At 46.5% G+C, this 20,495-nt stretch overlaps 1 protein-coding gene and 1 pseudogene across 1 annotated transcript in view; one reads left to right on the forward strand and one right to left on the reverse strand.

The window, feature by feature from the left end:
• Window positions 1–20,495, reverse strand: part of LOC122925098 (oocyte zinc finger protein XlCOF6-like) — an 818,943-nt gene that overhangs the window by 513,758 nt on the left and 284,690 nt on the right. The gene's annotated exons all lie outside the window — the stretch shown is intronic.
• LOC122925097 overlaps window positions 1–20,495 on the forward strand; it is an 89,123-nt pseudogene that overhangs the window by 41,848 nt on the left and 26,780 nt on the right.

Here is a 20,495-nt window from a genome sequence, read left to right on the forward strand (position 1 = left end):
TTTCAATTTCTCTACTTCTATAATACATATTAATACCTCCAAACATAGTTATTACTTTACATTCCCCATATGTCTACTTCATGTTTGGATCATTTTGGGAATTATATTTTATATTTTGGGGATGTTACAAGGCTTAGGAGTTTGGAAGCAAATCTTGAAATTTTTCAGAAATTTTCAAAAACCCAATTTTTAGGGACCAGTTCAGGTCTGGAGTCACTTTGTAAAGCTTATATAATAGAAACCACCCAAAAATGACCCCATTCTAGAAACTACACCCCTCAAGGTATTCAAAACTGATTTTACAAACTTTGTTTACCCCTTAGGTGTTGCACAAGAGTTATTGGCAAATGGGGATGAAATTTGCCCAAAAATTTTTTTGCCACATTTTCCATTTTAACCCATTTTTCCACTAACAAAGCAAGTGTTAACAGCCAAACAAGACTGTATCTTTATTGCCCTGACTCTGCCGCTTACATAAACACCCCATATGTGGCTGTACACTACTGTACAGCCACATAGAGGGGGGTAGAGGGAAAGGTGCGCCGTTTGGTTTTTGGAGGGCTGATTTATATGGACCGGTTTATTTACACCGTGTCCTATTTCAACCCCCCTGATGCACCCCTGGAGTAGAAAATCCCTAAAAGTGACCCCATCTAAGAAACTACACCCCTCAAGGTATTCAAAACTGATTTTACAAACGTCGTTAACCCTTCAGGTGTTGCACAAGAGTTATTGGCAAATGGGGATGAAATTTGAAAATTTTATTTTTTTTGCCAAATTTTCCATTTTAAACAATTTTTTCCACTAAGAAAGTAAAGGTTAACAGCCAAACAAGACTGTATCTTTATTGCCCTGACACTGCCATTTACAGAAACACCCCATATGTGGCCGTACACTACTGTACGGCCACACAGCGGGGCGTAGAGGGAAAGGTGCACAGTTTGGTTTTTGGAGGGCTGTTTTTTATGGACCGGTTTATTTACACCGTGTCCTGTTTCAACCCCCCTGATGCACCCCTGGAGTAGAAACTCCCTAAAAGTGACCCCATCTAAGAAACTACACCCCTCAAGGTATTTGAAAACAGTTTTTCTAACATCGTTAACCCTTTAGGTGTTGCACAAGAGTTATTGGCAAACGGGGATAAAATTTTAAAATTTCATTTTTTTTGCCACATTTTCCATTTTAACCCATTTTTTCCACTAAAAAGTAAGGGTTAACAGCCAAACAAGACTGTATCTTTATTGCCCTGACTCTGCCGTTTACAGAAACACCCCATATGTGGCCGTACACTACTGTATGGCCACACAGCGGGGCGTAGAGGGAAAGGTGCGCCGTTTGGTTTTTAGAGGGCTGATTTTTATGGACCGGTTTATTTACACCGTGTCCTGTTTCAACCCCCCTGATGCACCCCTGGAGTAGAAAATCCCTAAAAGTGACCCACTTTTGGAAACTACGGGATAAGGTGGCGGTTTTGTTGGGATTATTTTTAGGGTACATATGATTTTTGGTTGCTCTATATTACATTTTTGTGAGGCAAGGTTGCCAAAAATTGAAATTCTGAAATTTCATCTCCATTTGCCATTAACTGTTGAGGAACACCTAAAGAGTTAATAAAGTTTGTAAAATCAGTTTTGATTACCTTGAGGGGTGTAGTTTCTTAGATGGGGTCACTTTTGTGGAGTTTTTACTCTAGGGGGGCTTCAAAAGGGACATGGTGTCAATAAAAAGGCTATCAAAATCGGCCTTCCAGAAACCATGTCGGTCCTTTACTTTTTCACCCTGCCTTTTAGTGATACAGCAGTTTACGACCACAAATGTGGCGTTTCTGTAAACTTCAGTATCAGGGTAATAAATATTAAGTTTTGTTTGGTTGTTAACCCTTGCTTTGTTACCGGAAAAAACAGATTGAAATGGAAAAGTGTCAAAAATAGCTGTTTTGGCACAGTTTTTTTTTTTTTTTACCATGTTAATCTAGGGGGTTAGGTCATGGGGGATTTTTATAGAGGAGATTCTTACGGACGTGGCGATACCTAATAAGTCAACTTTTTTTACAATTATTTAGGTTTTAGACTATATTATCCTTTTTGATACAAAAAGTTTTCGAAATCGAAAAGTCTAAGAGTCATTTTTTTTTTTAGCCGATTATCTTAGGTAGGGGCTCATTTTTTGCGGGATGAGAGGACGGTTTTATTGGCACTATTTTGGGGGCTATAGGACTTTTTGATCGCTTGCTATTAACATTTTTTTGTATAAGGTGATCAAAAAAAGTTATCTTTTTGCACCGTTTTTATTTTTTGGGACCGTGTTAATCTGGAGGGTTAGGTCATTGGGTATTTTTATAGAGGAGATTATTACCGACGCAGCGATACCTAATTTGTATACTTTTTAAAAATTATTTTAGTTTTTTTGGGTGTCTCAAGTCTGAGAACCAGTTTTTTTATCCGATGTCAGTGGCTAAATTGGGATATAAATTTAGTACTCCATGGAAGTGTGATACTCCCTGAAGCAACCGTCAATGCAGAGGCCCGGATGATCGGGGCACGTGTCGCACTGTGTAGTGGTGACCTTCCGTATCCCCCTCCTGTGACACACTCTGCAGTTTTTTGGGGTTCGTTCCTTCTTTCCAGGATGGGGGACCACACCTGGAAAGTGTTGGCCAGCGACGATTCGGGCGCCTCCAGTTCCCAAGGTACTACGGCCTGCTCTTTCCCAGTCAGAAAAGATCAGGGCCTTGAGGACTGTCTCATAGAACTGAAGGAATGTCCCTGTGTTGCCAGCGCTTCGGGATAGTAAAAAAGAGTTGTACAAGGCAACCTGCACCAAGTAGACCGCAACATTTTTGTACCATGCCCGGGTTTTGCGCATGGCATTATATGGCTTGAGGACTTGATCAGAGAGATCAACTCCTCCCATATACCGATTGTAGTCGACGATACAATCGGGCTTGAGGACCGTTGCCGCGGTACCTCGCACAGGGACAGGGGTGATGCCGTTACCATGAATTGTGGACAGTACAAGGACATCCCTCTTGTCCTTATATCTGACCAGCAACAGGTTTTCACTGGTAAGGGCACTAGTCGCACCCCTGGGGATAGGTTCCTGGAGGGGGTGGGCAGGGAGGCCGCATTGATTTTTCTGCACGGTCCCACAAGCGAACGTGGATCTGGCGGCAAGGGACTGGAACAAGGGGATACTAGTGTAAAAGTTATCCACGTAAAGGTGGTAACCCTTATCTAGCAGTGGGTACATAAGGTCCCACACAAGTTTCCCGCTAACACCCAGAGTGGGGGGACATTCTGGGGGTTGAATACAGGAATCTCGCCCCTCGTATACACGAAACTTGTAAGTGTACCCTGAGGTACTCTCACAAAGTTTGTATAGCTTCACGCCATACCTCGCCCGCTTGGAGGGAACATACTGGCGGAAAATGAGTCTCCCCTTGAACGCAATGAGAGACTCATCAACCGCGACCTCCCTTCCAGGTACATAGGCCTGTACAAATTTGTCCCCAAAATGATCGATGACCGGCCGTATCTTATACAGACGGTCATAGGCAGGATCACCTTGGGGGGGACATGCTGCATTATCTGAATAATGCAGACATTTCCAGGGGTGGCCTCAAACCGGGAGCGTGTCATGTCCGTACTGTAAAGTGGGGCCTGGTAGAGGACGTCCCCACGCCAGTAAAGCCTGACACTAGATTTCTTGACCAGGCCCATATGCAGCACGAGGCCCCAAAATGTCCTCATCTCGGCTGCACTGACCGGCGTCCAGCCACCGGGCCTGGCCAAAAAGGAGCCCGGGTGTTGAGCAATGAACTGTTGGGCATACAGGTTCGTCTGCTCCACCATCAGATTTAACAGTGGGTCACTGAAAAAATGACAAAAAAAATCATATTCAGTGTAGCCCACTGTGGAAATCTTGATTCCTGATTGGCCTACAAAATCAGGAATCACGGGCTGATATCGCTCTGGGGTACACCAGACAGGTTCACCGGCAGGGTGCTCCGGTGGATTTAACTGGTGGGCCGGAAAACTAGTACGAGCCCCAGAGCTGCTCGTACTAGTGTGGGCCACAGGGTTTCTAGCATGGCGGTCCCCTTGCTTCGCCTGGCGGGGTCTCATCATCATCGCTAGATGATGAGGAGGACGCGGATGACAACAGGAAAGTGGGGTCATCCTCGTCCTCACTGGGACTCTCGGAGTCGGAGGCAAGATGGGCGTATGCCTCCTCGGCCGAGAACATCCGGCGGGCCATAGGGGAGTGTGTGTCTGTGTGTGTATGTGCGTGTGTGAAAATCTTTATTTGGTGTGCATGTGTGTGGGGGCACGGGTGTTCGCGGACTTATCCCTAAAACTACAAAGAAAAAATATGGGGGATTCAGCCCGCACAACCCTATGCAGGTGCAGATTGCTATGGCAAAATACAGATACAAACGCAAAAACACAAAATGCAATCTCACTCTGCAACCAGCACTCTGCCCTGCCTTTATGCTGGATGTTGAATAAGGCATTGGTGTACATTTTGGCCAAAGCGTAATAAGCCACTCACCACGTCAAGGTTGCCTTAATGAGTGGTCCCTAACACTAGTTCCTACCTGTTATGGGCCACGACAGCCACACAAAGTCCAGGGAGCGCAGGTACAGCATGCACGCCAAGCACACTCTGCTTTTAATTCCGCCCGGTGCCATTACAGCTTTCATCGGATCCAGGGATGCAAGTACCAACATGCATGCTGAGCCCACTATATACTTCTCCTGGAGCCAAATGGCTACTGGTAGGTGCTATATAAGCAGACTCAGTTTTATACTGACTTTAAAACCAGCCTCCAGGGCATACTAACTGGTCAGGTGTGCATGACTGCTTGGAGATCGCCACGCCTCCAATATATACTACAAAGAAAAAATATGGGGGATTCAGCCCTCACAACCCTATGCAGGTGCAGATTGCTATGGCGAAATACAGATACAAACGCAAAAACACAAAATGCAATCGCACTCTGCAACCAGCACTCTGCCCTGCCTTTATGCTGGATGTTGAATAAGGCATTGGTGTACATTTTGGCCAAAGCATAATAAGCCACTCACCACGTCAAGGTCGCCTTAATGAGTGGTCCCTAACAGTAGTTCCTACCTGTTATGGGCCATGACAGCCACACAAAGTCCAGGGAGCGCAGGTACAGCATGCACGCCAGGCACACTCTGCTCTTAACCCCGTCCGGTGCCATTACAGCTTTCATCGGATCCAGGGATGCAAGTACTAACATGCATGCTGAGCCCACTATATACTTCTCCTGGAGCCCAATGGCTACTGGTAGGTGCTATATAAGCAGACTCAGTTTTATACTGACTTTAAAACCAGCCTCCAGGGCATACTAACTGGTCAGGTGTGCATGACTGCTTGGAGATCGCCACTCCTCCAATATATACTATAAAGAAAAAATATGGGGGATTCAGCCCGCACAACCCTATGCAGGTGCAGATTGCTATGGCGAAATACAGATACAGATACAAACGCAAAAACACAAAATACAATCACACTCTGCAACCAGCACGCTGCTCTGCCTTTATGCTGGATGTTGAATAAGGCATTGGTGTACATTTTGGCCAAAGCGTAATAAGCCACTCACCACGTCAAGGTTGCCTTAATGAGTGGTCCCTAACACTAGTTCCTACAGCCATGACAGCCACACAAAGTCCAGGGAGCGCAGGTACAGCATGCACGCCAAGCACACTGTCGTGGCCCATAACAGGTAGGAACTAGTGTTAGGGACCACTCATTAAGGCAACCTTGACGTGGTCAGTGGCTTATTACGCTTTGGCCAAAATGTACACCAATGCCTGATTCAACATCCAGCATAAAGGCAGGGCAGAGTGCTGGTTGCAGAGTGCGATTGCATTTTGTGTTTTTGCGTTTTTTTATCCCTATAACTAACAGAAAAAAAAGACTAACTTAAAAAAGGGGGAAAAATGTGATAAAAAAGTAAAAAAAAAATCAAAACCGCTGATCAACCGTCCGAAGTTGATCAGCGGTGGGGTGTGCGATGCGCTAACAGTGGCCGGACACTTAGAGTGCCGGCCACAGTCAGCGTATGCACAAAAAAAAAATGCCTGCGCCCCAAAAAAGTTGTGGGGGGAGGGGGGGGGCAGGGGGGCAAGCATCAGCACCCCTAGGGGGTCTAGTGTCACACTACTTAGGGTGATGCAACCAAACTTTTTTTTACCACTAACTTTCCCTTTTATATCCCTGCCTAGCCCAACCTTTCCCTATACTTTCCCTAATTACCTGATGATAAAGATGGGGGTGCTGGGGCACAGATCGGGTCCTGGGGGCAAGGATAGGTGCTGGGGCACAGATCAGACATGTGTAGGCAGCGCTCCTCTCTCCTCGGGCTCCGGACACAAAAGGAGGAGGAGAGGAGCGCTGCTATCATTTGAAACTGCCACCGGCCCGCCCTCCTACCAATCAGAAGCGATCCTGAGAGGTGATGTCACCATCACCACTCAGGATCACAGGATGGTGATTGGTGTGGTAAAATCACACCACCGATCACCATCCTGTTCCGGGTTATCGGGTCCTCAGAGACCCGAATAACCCGGAAATGCAGAAAACCGCAGGTCTAAAATTGACCTGCGGTTTTCTGCGATCGCATACATGGGGGGGGGGGGTCACAGGACCCCCCGGCGCATTTGCCCCAGGTGCCTGTTAAATGATTTGAGCAGGCACCGGGTTCCGATCACCGCCCGCCGCACGTCCCTATCACCTATGCAGAGCAGGGGTTTAATTACGGCAAACATGGTTAAATGTCAACCAGAATGTAACAGACAAATTAGTGATTTTTTTTTTTGCCTGTCTACTAGGTATAGCAGTGGTATATCACACCCAAAAATTGGTGAATTTCACCCGAATATGTAACGGACAAATTAGTGAAATGTTACTTGTCTATATTAGGTAGAGCAGGGGTATATCACACCCAAAAATTGGTGAATTTCACCCAAAAATGTAACAGACAAATTAGTGAAATCACATAAAATAAAATACGTACAAATAAAAATAAAAAAACTTGATTTATGAGGTGGAGGTCCATATGGAGTAGGAGTTTGAGGAGCCGGTGGACGTAGCGGTATAGGTGGAAGCGGAGGTGGAGGAGGACAAGGTAGCCAACATTGGTTTTTGGTTTTAATTTTAATTTTTAATTTTTATTAGGGTACACTCCAAAAGAGTGTGAAATATCCAAAATACAACAATGAGCAATTGCACTGTAGTATAACAATGGCTGGTTAAGGCCGGTATACATGTCTATTCTGCACAAGGTACAGACAAGTCTCTTGGGATCCATGCCTGGTTAATTTTAATGAAAGTGAGCTTGTCCACATTGGCTGTGGACAGGCGGATGCGCTTGTCTGTAAAAACACACCCTGCCATGCTAAACACAAGTTCAGACAATACACTGGCTGCAGGGCAGGCCAGCACCTCCAAGGAGTAAAGGGCAAGCTCAGGCCATGTGCCCAATTTGGAGACCCAGAAGTTGAAGGGGGTGGACCCATCATTCAGTACGTGTAGCCGTGTGCACACATAATGCTCCACCATGTTGGTGAAATGTTGCCTCCTGCTAAGACGTTCCATATCAGCTGGTGGCGCTGGTTGTTGTGGCGTGCTGACAAAGCTTTTCCACATTTCGGCCATGCTAACCCTGCCTTCTGAGGTGCTGTTGGTGCCCCAGCTGCATTGGCGACCTCTTCCTCCTCCTCTGCCTTCGCCTTGTGCTTCCACTGTGCCCCTGCTGTCAGGTGGGAATGCCACCAGCAGCGCATCTACCAGCGTGCGCTTATAATCGCGCATCTTACAATCACGCTCCAGTTACGGAATTAAGGACGGTATGTTGTCCTTGTAACGGGGATCCAGCAGTGTGGCCACCCAGTAGTCAGCACAAGTTAGAATGTGGGCAACTCGGCGGTCATTGCGGAGACACTGCAGCATGTAATCGCTCATGTGTGCCAGGCAGCCCAGAGGCAACGAAAAGCTGTCCTCTGTGGGAGGTGTATCGTCTGTGTCCTCTGTATCCCCCCAGCCATACACCAGTGATGGCCATGAGCTGGTTTGGGTGCCACCCTGCTGTGAAAATGGTTCCTCCTCCTCCATCTCCTCATCCTCCAGAACTGTGCCCTGGCTGGACAATTGTGTACCTGGCGTTTGTGGGTGCAGGAACCCACCCTCGGAGCCACTTGTGAATGACTGGGTGGAAAACCTATGAAATGATCCCTCTTCCTCCTCCTGTGCCACATCCTCTTCCATCATCAGCAGCAATGTTTTTTCAAGGAGGCATAGAAGTGGGATAGTAACTCTGAGAACGGTGTTGTCACACCGGTGACAGGTTAGAGAAGGTCTGAAAGATTATCTGCTCATTACTGATCTGAGAGCATCTTTTGGTTTTACTTTGTCTGTGTGTTGCTTGTATGTCCACACCTCCTGAACAGTGTGGATCATGTGACCTTTACCTCCCCCTATTTAGTTTGACTTCACCCATCACTCCTTGCTCTGAATAGCTTCATTTGGTGTTGGAAGAGCTGAAGTGTGGTTCTAGTTGAAGTCCTGATCATCCATCATGCTTAGAAGTTAAGTGTTCCGCTTGTTGTGTTTTGTATTCCTCTCCCCCCCCCCCTGTTGTTTATTAGGCCTCAGTGAGACACTGGTTCCTTCACCAGGGAAGGAGCGGGTTGTCTCTGCCCTGTCATTAAGTCTAGGGCATCTGGGGCCACCAGGGTTTTCTAGGTTCCTGTGTATGGGCATCTCTACCATCGAGAGGTGCCCATAAGGATAGGAGTTAGGGCCAGGAGCAGGGTTTCATAGTGACCCTTTTCCTTCCCTAGCGGTGAGGCCTAGTGTCTTTTCCCTTCCGTCTTGTTGTCTTTTGGTGTTCTCCCCTACTACATCCGTGACATTATCCAGAGCCAATACCGCCATTTTCTGTTCTGATCTGTGCAGTTATGGATGCTATGACTGCATTGGTCAAACAGATGCAGAATCTGACTTTGGAGGTAGCAGACCTCCGTGCGATGGTTTTGCAGATTCAGAGCCCACAGGCTGCTGGTTCCGGTGGTGGGTTCCAGGCCTGCCCTGAACTGAAGGTAGCTCTCCCTAACAGGTTTTCCGGGGGTAGTGACAATTTTATCCGTTTCAAGGAGTCATGTAAATTATACTTTAGGCTTCGTCCATACTTATCTGGTGATGAGTGTCAACGTGTGGGTATGATTATTTCATTCCTTAAAGAGGACGCCCAATCTTGGGCTTTTTCTCTGCCGACCGGATCACCGTCCCTCCTGTCGGTAGATAAATTCTTTAGAGCCTTGGGTCTTATCTATGATGACCCGGATCGGATCTCTCAGGCAGAGACCAAGTTACTGGGTTTGCGGCAGGGAGAACGTTCTGCGGAGACCTTTTGCTCTGAATTTAGGAGATGGGCTACGGATACAGAGTGGAATGATTCTGCTCTCCGTAGCCAATTCTGCCAGGGTGTATCTGAGAGACTGCAGGACGCAGTGGCTTTTCATGAAAATCCTGAGTCATTGGAAGCAGCTATGTCCCTTGTTGTACGTCTTGATAGATGCCTGAGGGAGAGATCTAGGGGTCCTTACCTTCAGAACGTACTGTCCAATAAGGGTACTGCTTCCTTTGAAACGTATGGTGGAGAGACTCGGGTGGTTGTGCCTTGTGATGAGCCTATGCAGTTAGGAGGAGCTACTCCTGGAACTACTGGCAAAAGCTTGGGTCATGTGAAAGAAGGGACATTTTGTGAATATTTGTCCGTACTTGCATCATCAAGGTGTAAACCAAAGGAAAAAAAAGTTTAATCCCCAAATTACTATTGGTAGTGTGGGTGGGAAGCAAGAAAACCTACTTTTGTCTTTTACTGGTAATACCCATTTTCTCCTGTCAGCCGAGGTGTTGCTAGAGTCTACAACTGTGAAAATCAAAGCTTTTATAGACAGTTGGGCAGGAGTTAACTTGATTGATGGACAGTTTGTACACATTCACAGGTTGACTACTAATGCATTAGAGAATAGTATTTCTGTCTTTGCAATTGACTCAGCACCTCTTGGCCAAAAATGCCTGTCGCAGGTAGTGAATGACATTTATTTAAGAGTGGGTGATTTGCATCAGGAATCGATCTCCTGTTATGTGTTGGAGGGTCTGCCTTGAGTGGAGTGATTTTTGCATGGACAACTGTCTTAATGCATCGTTCTCTATGGTTACCCCTAAAACTGTACCCTCGTTCATTTCAGAATTTTATGATGTGTTTTCTGAGAGTGGCAATCAGGAGTTGCCTCCGCACCGGGAGTATGACTGTCCCGTCAATCTTATTCCCGGAGCTAAATTGCCCAAATCTCGGTTGTATAATCTTTCGGAACCCGAAAGAAAGGCTATGCTAGAGTATATCACTGAGAGTTTGGCAAAGGGACATATTAGACCATCCAAGTCCCCAGTGGCTGCTGGATTTTTCTTTGTAAAGAAAAAGGATGGTACCCTGAGACCATGTCTGGACTTCTGTGAGCTCAATCATATTACCGTCCGTGATCCTTACCACCTTCCTTTGATTCCGGATTTGTTTAGTCAGATTTTTGGTGCCAAGGTGTTCTCTAAATTGGATCTGAGGGGGGCATATAATCTGGTAAGGATCAAGGAGGGGGATGAGTGGAAGAACGCATTTAATACCCCTGAGGGTCATTTTGAAAACCTGGTCATGCCCTTTGGGTTAACCAATGCTTCTGCGGTTTTTCAACACTTTGTCAGTGACATCTTTCATCATCTGGTGGGGAGGTTTGTCATTATATACCTTGATGACATACTAATTTATTCGCCTAATATGGAGACTCATCAAGATCATGTGAAATAAGTTGTATGCTAAGATGGAAAAGTGTGTATTTTCTGTACAGAAAGTGCAATTTCTGGGTTTCCTGCTCTCATCCTTAGGTTTTCGTATGGATCCCGAGAAGGTCCATGCCGTGTTGGACTGGGATCGACCCGAAAATCTGAAAGCGCTTATGCGGTTTTTGGGGTTTACCAACTACTACCGTAAATTTATCTTGAACTATTCATCGGTGGTGAAACCTTTAACAGACGTGACTAGGAAGGGTGCTGATATTTCTATCTGGTGTTATCTGCACTGGCCATGTTGGTGGAGTACTCGAAACAGAGCAACAAGGAACACAGGTCTCGCACGGAGGCCCAGTCATTGGTGGTGAAGTGGTGCTGTTCCGCAGAGCGACTCACCCGTCCGTGCTGCAGCTGTAACTCCACTATCGCCTGCTACTGCTTGCACAGTCTGGCCAGCATGTGCAAGGTGGAGTTCCACCTTGTGGGCACGTTGCATATGAGGCGGTGAGTGGGAAGGCCAAAGTTACACTGCAGCACTGACAAGCGAGCAGCAGCAGGGTGAGAACGCCGAGAACGCGCAGACACGGCCCGCACTTTATGCAGCAGCTCTGACATATCGGGGTAATTTTTAAGGAATCTCTGCACCACCAAATTTAGCACATGGACCAGGCAAAGGGTTGTGTGTCAAACCGGCTAGTCCAATGCTGCTACGAGATTTCGCCCATTATCGCACACCACCAGGCCGGGCTTGAGGCTCACTGGCACCAACCACTCATCGGTCTGTTGTTCAAGGCTCGTCCACGGCTCCTGTGCGGTGTGGGGTTTGTCCCCCAAACAGATAAGTTTTAAAACTGCCTGCTGTTGTTTACCACTGGCTGTGCTGAAGTTGGTGGTGAAGGTGTTACGCTGACCAGATGAGGAAGCGGAGTAGAAGGAGGAAGCACCCTGCAATCCTCGGTGGTGGAAGGACATGCGTCAAACTGCTATCCACCTCAGGCTCAGCCGCCACTGCATTTACCCAGTGTGATGTTATGGAGATATAACGTCCCTGACCGTGTTTACTGGTCCACGTATCCGTAGTGAGGTGCACCTTGCCACAGATGGCGTTGCGCAGTGCACACCTGATTTTGTCCCCCACTTGGTTGTGCAGGGAAGGGATGGCACGCCTGGAAAAGTAGTGGCAGCTGGGCATGACGTACTGTGGGACAGCCACCGCCATAAGGCTTTTAAAACTCTCCATCTCCACCAGACAGAATGACAGCATTTCAAAGGCCAGTAATTTTGAAATGCTGACATTTAGCGCCAGGGATCCCGGGTGGGTAGGGATGGTAATTCTTCTTCCGCTCCAGTGTTTGGGAGATGGAGAGCTGAACGCTTCCGAGGGACATTGTGGAGATGCTTGGTGACCCAGATGGTGGTGTTGCTGGCAGATCCTCTGTTTGTGGGGTGGCAGGTGGCACTGTCACTCCAGAGGTGGATGAAAAGGGCCGAGACTGCAGCAAAAGAGGAAGCAGGAGGAGCCAGAAACCTTTCTTGGTTTTTGAGGTGTCTACTCCACTGCAGCGCGTGCTTTGCACTTAAATGCCTGGTCATGCAGGTTGTGCTCAGGTTGAAAACGTTTATGCCTCGCTTCAGGCTCTGATTGCACAGCGTGCAAACCACTCGTGTCTTGTTGTCAGCACATTGTCTGAAGAACTGCCACACCAGGGAACTCCTTGGAGCTAGCTTTGGTGTGCTCGGTCCCTTGCTGCGGAGGGGAGTAGCAGGCGTACTGTCTAGGGGATGGCTGCTCCGCTTTTGCACCCTGCTCCCTCTTCCGCTGTGCTGGTGGCTCTGTGCGACCACCGCCTCTTCCTCCGAACTACACAGGTCACTCGCATGACCTTGATTCTATGTGGGGTCGAGGACCTCATCGTCCTCCACATCAACTTCCACCCAGTCTTCACCCCTACTCTCCTTGTCGGTCTGCACACTTTCGAAAGCCCCAGCAGTTGGCACCTGTGTTTCGTCATCATTCGAGACATGCTGCGATGGTCCTCCCATGTACTAATCTTGAAACACAAGTGGTTGGGCATCGGTGCACAGAATCTCTTCCACTTCTGGGGCAGGGATAGGTGGATGGCCCTAGAAAACCCTGCTAGAAGAGTCATCAAAAAGCAGAAGAGACTGCTGCATGACTCGGGGCTCAGACTGCTTAGCTGATTTGCAAGGGGGTGAGGTGAAAGACTGATGGACATCGGCTGCAGGTGCCAACTCTGATCTTTCAGGAGGAGACTGGGCGGGAGACAATGTAAAGGAACTGGAGGCACTGTCAGCAACCCAATCTATCGCCTGTACTTGTTCTGGCCTCACCATTCGTAGAGCCGCATTAGGCCCGACCAAATACCGGTGAAGGTTCTGTCGCCGACTCGCACCTGAGAAAGGTGTTTCACTTGTGTGTGTAGCTGGCACAGATCGACCACGTCCTCTCCCTGCAACAGGAGCTCCACCAGCAGCACCACGACCGGGGCCACGTCCCTTATTTGACGCTCTCCTCATATTTCTCAAATTTAGAATCTTACCTAAAATGAGTGTTTTTTTTTATAGCATAATAGAACAACGGTATCTAAAGGGTGTATCTCACATGTACATATGCAGACAAGGCCGCAAATTAAGATTTTTGCCCTAAATTGGTGTTTTTTTTCATAGCAGAATAGAACAACAGTATCTAAAGGGTGTCTCTCACAATGACATATGCAGCAAAGGCTGCAAAATTAAGATTTTTGCCCTAAATGGGTGTTTTTTAAATACCAGAATAGCACAGCTGTATCTAAAGCGTGTATCTCACATGTACAGATGCAGACAAGGCCACAAAATAAGTATTTTGCCCTAAATTGGTGTTTTTTAAAACCCAGAAAATTATAGCTGTATTTGTAGCTTAAATTGCACAATGACTAATGCGGCAGAGGCCCCAGATAGAGGGTATTGCAAAAAATGGGTGTTTTTTAAAACCCAGAAAATTATTGAAGTTTTTAAAGCTTATTTTAACAATAACAGATGCAGCAAAGGCTGCGATATTAAGTACTTTGCCCAAAAAGAGTGTTTTCTTAATAACAGAATATGACAGCAGTATATAACGCTTGAATTTCACACGTACAGATGCAGACAAGGCCGCAAATTAAGTATTTTGCCCTAAATGGGTGTTTTTTAAAACCCAGAAAATTATAGCTGTATTTGTAACTTAAATTGCACAATGACTAATGCGGCAGAGGCCCCAGATGGAGGGTATGGCCAAAATTGGTGTTTTTTAAACCCAGATTATTATTGCAGTATTTCAAGCTTTGATTTAAATGTCACAAAAGCACATATGCAGTGCTGGTGCACTGAGCTTGCGTAAAATGGCTGCCACCGCCCACCTAATTCTAACAGACGGATAAAAGTTATTTTTCTCTGTCACTGGGCTCAGGGCAGGGTAACCACACAACAAAATCTATGTAGATCGCTGAATTCAATTGCAGTTCTTATTAAAGTTTCTTTCCTATTCTCTCCCTCACAGCATCAGCATCCTCTCTGTACACTACTAAGAGCAGAGTGATGTGCGCCAATCACAGCCATGCCATTAGTAGGCATGGCTGTGATGGTTTCTAAGGGCACAGAGTTAAACGCTTGTTGATTGGCTGCTCTGCAGCCTTTCAAAAAGCGCCATTAACTCGCCGAACACCGAACCCAAACTTTTACTGAAATGTTCGGGTTCGGGTCCGGGGTCCAAAAATCCTAAAGTACAGTTTACAGTTCGGGTTCGCTCAACCCTATTCCCTACCAAAGCCGACTCCCTATGCGTGTTACTACAAGGCACAGTGTTCTTGTCATGGTACTTTGTGTGACAGAGGTTAAAAGATCAGAGAGACTGACTGCACGTGAGGGTAACTGACAGTCTCTTGATTCTCAGTGTTGTGGTTTGGTATTGACCACAACTCTTGTCGGGTGCAGCTGGCAGGTTATTACTGCTTCCCTATTTAGTTTGGTTTCACATTTCATTCCATGCAGTTGATATTCTCTGCTTGGATTTGGAAGAGTTGGTGTGTGGACCTTCTTGTGTTCCTGCTTATCCATTTTCTATAAGATAAGTTGTACTGCTCTTGTATTTGGTTGTTCCCTTGTGCTTGTTGTAACTAGGCCTCAGGGAGACGCTGGTTCATTCACCTGGGAAGTAACCAGTTGTCTCATTCCCTTTCACTACCTCTAGGGCATATCAGGGCCCCTAGGGTCTAGGTTTCAGCATATTTATTTTCCCACCTTCAGGGTCTATACATACTGACAGGAGTCAGGGACAAATCTAGAGGTTTCCTAGGAGGTGATCTTGCCCTTCTCCCTAGCATTGAGGCCTAGTTCTGTGTTCTCCCCTTTCCCCCTTTCTGTTGTCTTTCTGATGTCCCGTCTCTCCCCAATATTCGTGACATTATCAACCGCCAAATAACCGCCTTTTTGTTTGTATCAGTGCGGCAATGGATCCTATTTCTGCACTGGTCGGACAACTCCAGGGGTTGTCTCTGGAGGTAGCTGACCTCGGTACGACCGTCTCACAGATCCAGAGACCACAGGCGGCTGGTTCCAACAGTGAGAACCAGGCCTGCCCTGAACCCAAGGTAGCTCTTCTGGACAGATTTTCCGGGAAAAGTGACAATTTTAGTCGGTTCAGGGAGTCGTGCAAATTATATTTTAAACAGCGTCCACGGTCTTCTGGGGACGAGAGTGGGTATAATCATTTCTTTGTTACAAGGTGACACTCAGTCTTAGGCTCTTTCGTTTCTGACTGGATCACAGTCCCTCCGGTCGGTAGATAAATTTTTCAGAGCTCTAGGGCTTATCTATGATGACAATCGGATCTCCCTGGCAGAGATCAAGTTGCGTGGCTTACGGCAGGGAGGACGTTCTGCGGAGACCTATTGCTCTGAATTTAGGAGATGGGCTACGGATACAGAGTGGAATGATCTTGCTCTCCATAGTCAATTCTGCCAAGGGCTATCCGAGGGCCTGAAGGACGCATTGGCGTTTCACAACTGTCCTGCGTCTTTGGAGGCGGCTATGTCCCTTGCTGTACTTATTGATAGACGGTTGAGGGAGAGATCTGAGGTTCTTCACACTCAGAACGTACTATCATATAAGGTGGTGGCCCCTTCCGACACTTTAGGTAAAGAGACACTTGAGGACATGTCTGGTGATGAGCCAATGCAGCTGGGGGGAGCTACCCCTGCATCTGGTAATAAAAACTTTAGACTTACTGTAAGATAAGACTCTGCTTTTTATGTGGAAAAGAGGGGACATTTTGTTAAAGTTTGTCCTTATGTTAAACGTCAAGGTGAAAAATAAAAAATAAATGTGTTTAGTCCTAATCTCACTCTTGGTGGTGTGGGTGGGGAATCTGAGAAATTACTTTTGTCTTTTGCCGGTAGTACCCGATTTCTCCTGCCTGCCAAGGTGGTGGTAGACTCCAAAACTGTGAAAATTTAAGTATTTATTGACAGTGGGGCAGGGGTTAACCTAGTTGATGGTCAGTTCGTTCGTATGCATGGGTTGACAAGTGCATTGGACAAAAATATTTCAGTGGTTGCTATTGATTCCACTCCTCTCACACAAAAATGTTTATCACAAATGGTGCAGGACATTCAGTTTAATAGTGGGTGATTTTCATAAAGAATCTATTTTGTGTTTGTGCTGGAAGGTCTGCCTGCTCCCTTGGTGCTAGGTTTACCATGGTTAAGTAAACATAATCCTTCCATCGATTGGCAAGCGAGACAGATTCTTGATTGGAGTGATTATTGCTTAGACAACTGTCTTAGGCACGTCGCTTTCTATTGTAACCACTAAAGTTATACATTAGTTTATTTCAGATTTTTCTGATGTATTCTCCTGAAAGTAGAGACCAGGAGCTACCTCCACATCGGGAGTATGATTGCCGTGTCAACCTTATTCCTGGAGCTAGGCTGCCCGAGTTTCGATTGTATAATCTTTCTGAACCAGAAAGAGTAACCATGCGAGAATATATCACCGAGAGATTGGCTAAAGGTCATATTAGACCATCCAAATCCCCAGTGGATGCAGGGTTCTTCTTTGTAAAAAAAAGAAGGATGGAACCCTTAGGCCATGTTTGGACTTCCGTGAGCTTAACCGCATTCCTTTGATTCCAGAATTGTTCAATCAGATTGTCGGTGCCAAGGTGTTCTCTAAGTTGGATTTGAGGGAGGCATATAATCTGGTAAGAATCAAGGAGGGGGATGAATGGAAGATGGCCTTTATTACCCCTGAAGGTCATTTTGAGAATTTGGTCATGCCTTTAATACCCCTGAAGGTGATTTTGAGAATTTGGTCATGCCTACGGTTTTCCAACATTTCATTAATGACATCTTTCATCATCTGGTGGCAGGCTTGTTGTGCCGTATCTGGATGATATTCTAATTTATTCTCCAGACATGGAAACTCATCAGGATCATGTAAGACAAGTGTTACAGATCCCAAGAGAGAATAAATTGTATGCTAAGATAGAGAAGTGTGTATTTGCAGTTCCGGAAGTACAATTCTTGGGTTACCTACTCTCACCACCAGGTTTTCGTATGGATCTGGAGAAAGTCTGTGCTGTGTTGGACTGGGATCGACCCGAAAATCCGAAAGCACTCATGCGATTTTTGGGGTTCACCAACTACTACCGTAAATGTATCTTAAATTACTCGACTGTTGTTAAACCATTAACAGATATGACTAAGAAAGGTGCAGATTTTTCAGTCTGGTCTGAGGAGGCATTACATGCCTTTTCAGCGGTGAAGGAGCATTTTGCTTCTGCTCCTATTCTGGTGCAACCTGATGTGTCACAGCCATTCATTGTGAAAGTTGACGCATCCGAAGTAGGGGTAGGAGCAGTCTTGTCGCAAGGTCCTTCACCTAGTAAATGGCGCCCATGTGCTTTCTTCTCTAAGAAACTCTCAGCTGCTGAAAGAAATTATGACGTAGGCAATAGAGAATTGCTGGCCATTAAGTTGGCTTTTGAGGAATGGCGGCATTGGTTGGAAGGAGCAATGCATCCTATTGTGTAATTAATGATCACAAGAATCTGGCTTACCTGGAGTCGGCTAAACGCCTTAACCCAAGGCAGGCCAGATTGTTGTTGTTTTTTTTACCAGATTTAACTTCATTGTCGCCTATCGCCCTGGGATTTAGAACGTCAAGGCAGACGCCTTGTTGTGTAGCTTTCCTAGGGGAAGGGGGGGTTGATTCGAAAGATCCTAGTCCTATCTTGTCTGAAATGGTAGTCATATCTGCCCTTTTTCCTGATCTCAAGGCAGAGGTGTTGGAGGCCCAGGGAGATGCACCAGATTCTTGTCCTCCGGGAAAAATATTTGTTCCCTCAGAATTAAGGCACAGGGTATTTGAGGAACATCACTGTACAGTTCTTAAAGGACACCCTGGAAGCAGAGCCATGGTCGATCTCATCTCTTATAGATTCTGGTGGCCAGGGTTGGGTAAATGTGTGGAGGGCTATGTGTCAGCCTGTAGTACTTGTGCACGTGCTAAGGTGACACATACTCGGCCTTCAGGATCTCTACTTCTGTTGTCCATCCCGTCTAGACCTTGAACTCCTTTGTCCATGGACTTTATCACAGATTTGCCAAAATCCTCAGGAAAAACTGTGATTCTAGTGGTTGTTGATCGCTTCAGTAAAATGTCACGCATTACTAGGGATGCCTAATGCTAAAACTCTCGCACAAGTGTTTGGTGACAACATCGTGAAGCTACATGGTATTCTCTCTGATGTGGTGTCTGATAGGGGGACTCAGTTTGTTTCCAGATTCTGGAAGGCATTCTGTACTCGTTTGGGCGTACAATTGTCCTTTTATTCTGCCTTTGACTCTTAGTCGAACGGACAGGCTGAGCGCACTAACCAGAATCTGGAGATTTATCTGAGATGTTTTGTCTCAGAGAATCAGGAGGAGTGGTCTTTTTTGTCTTTGGCCGAGTTCGCCATAAATAACCATAGGCAGAAGTCCACTGATAAGTCGCTGTTTTTTGGGGCATATGGGTTTCATCTGCAGTTTGGCACATTTTCTGGTACTAAAACTAAAGATTTTCCTCTTCTTTGTCATCTATTCAAAATTCTAAATAATCTAAAAAAAATTGGCAAGAAGTATAAACATATGGCTGACAAGAGAAGTATGAGTGGTCCGGACCTGAAAGTGGGCGATTCTGTGTTTCTGTCTACAAGAAACATTAAGTTGAAAGTACCTTCTTGGAAGTTGGGCACAAGATTTATTAGTCCTTGGTAGACAGGGAGTGCGTCTTGTCCAACCCCTTGGGGTTGCGATTCCAGACTGCTAACACTTCTTCCTAAAGTCGACGTAGGTGCCATAGGGCCCAAGGAACTGCTTCCGCAGATGCTGCCATGTGGCCTAACATCTTCATGAGTGTTCTGATGGACACCCGCCGAGGTGCCATGAGGAACTGCGCTGCTCTTATCACTCGATCCTTCCTCTATGGAGAGAGGGAAAGGGTCATCCGTTCGGAGACTACAAGAAAACCCAGGAACATCCTGGAAGTAGATGGAAAAATCTCCGATTTTTCCCAATTTATGAGCCAGCCCAAGCGCTGGAGAGACTGAAGAGCCAGCTGAAGATGAGATAAAAGAATGTCTAGAGTGGCGTCTTTTAGAAGCCAGTCGTCTAGGTATGGCACGATTTCTAGCCCTTGAAGCCTGAGTTGGGCGACAACCGGAGCCACAACTTTTGTAAAAGTGTGAGGAGCGGAAGAAATGCCAAAAGGCAGCACAGCAAACTGGTAATGTTTTACCACCCTCTTATGGGAATCTGTCACCTGCTTTTACCATTTTAAACTGTCACCTATCGATATGTTCACTAAAGTACTCTATTTCCAGCAGTCTTCTTTTTACTTTATTTCGTTTTGTCCTTTTGATATAAAAGCGCTTTTTATATGCTAATGAGGCTCCAAGGTGCCTAGAGGGGCGTTTTTTTCCTTCTCCGGTGCCCAGTGACGCCCCCCTGCAGTGCTCAAGAATGCCTCCTGATCCTCAAATAGCCTCCCACAGCCCCGGCAAACGGTTCCGCCCCCTCCCCACGTCATAGTCTACCTTCTAGAAATGCCCCGTCCTTCTTCCTGTCGGCAGCCAGAAAACTCGCGCAGGCGCAGTACCGTCTGCGGCCTGCGCGATCATCAACTCCTGAGGGCAATACGCGGCCGAATACAGGCCAAGCCTCCACTTCAACGTGGGTTGCTAGGTGGTAACTCACCCGATCTCAGGTGACACCCTGTGAGGGCGGAGAAGGCTCCTGCAGGGGGATATCGCTGGGATATAGAGGTGCCAACAGACCCCTACCATCTAACTGCGGCAGAGGCCGCAACCCAGCAGAACCTAGGAAAAAAAACGGCCACAAGCACCAAGAACTTGGCAGCAAACGAATCAAAAAGGTAACAGGCAGCACCTGAACCTGTCCTGTGGACAGATAAAAAAAAAGCACTGGTTTAAGGGCAGGCGTCCCTTTATAGGGGGTGGGTAATTGTTTAATCATCTTGGTAGCAATTTTAATCAATAAAAATTCCACCTGTCCAACCAGTTTCACAGGGGATAACACCCCTAC

The sequence above is a fragment of the Bufo gargarizans genome, chromosome 1 (assembly GCF_014858855.1).
Source record: "Bufo gargarizans isolate SCDJY-AF-19 chromosome 1, ASM1485885v1, whole genome shotgun sequence".
In the NCBI taxonomy this organism is placed as follows: Eukaryota; Metazoa; Chordata; class Amphibia; order Anura; family Bufonidae; genus Bufo; species Bufo gargarizans.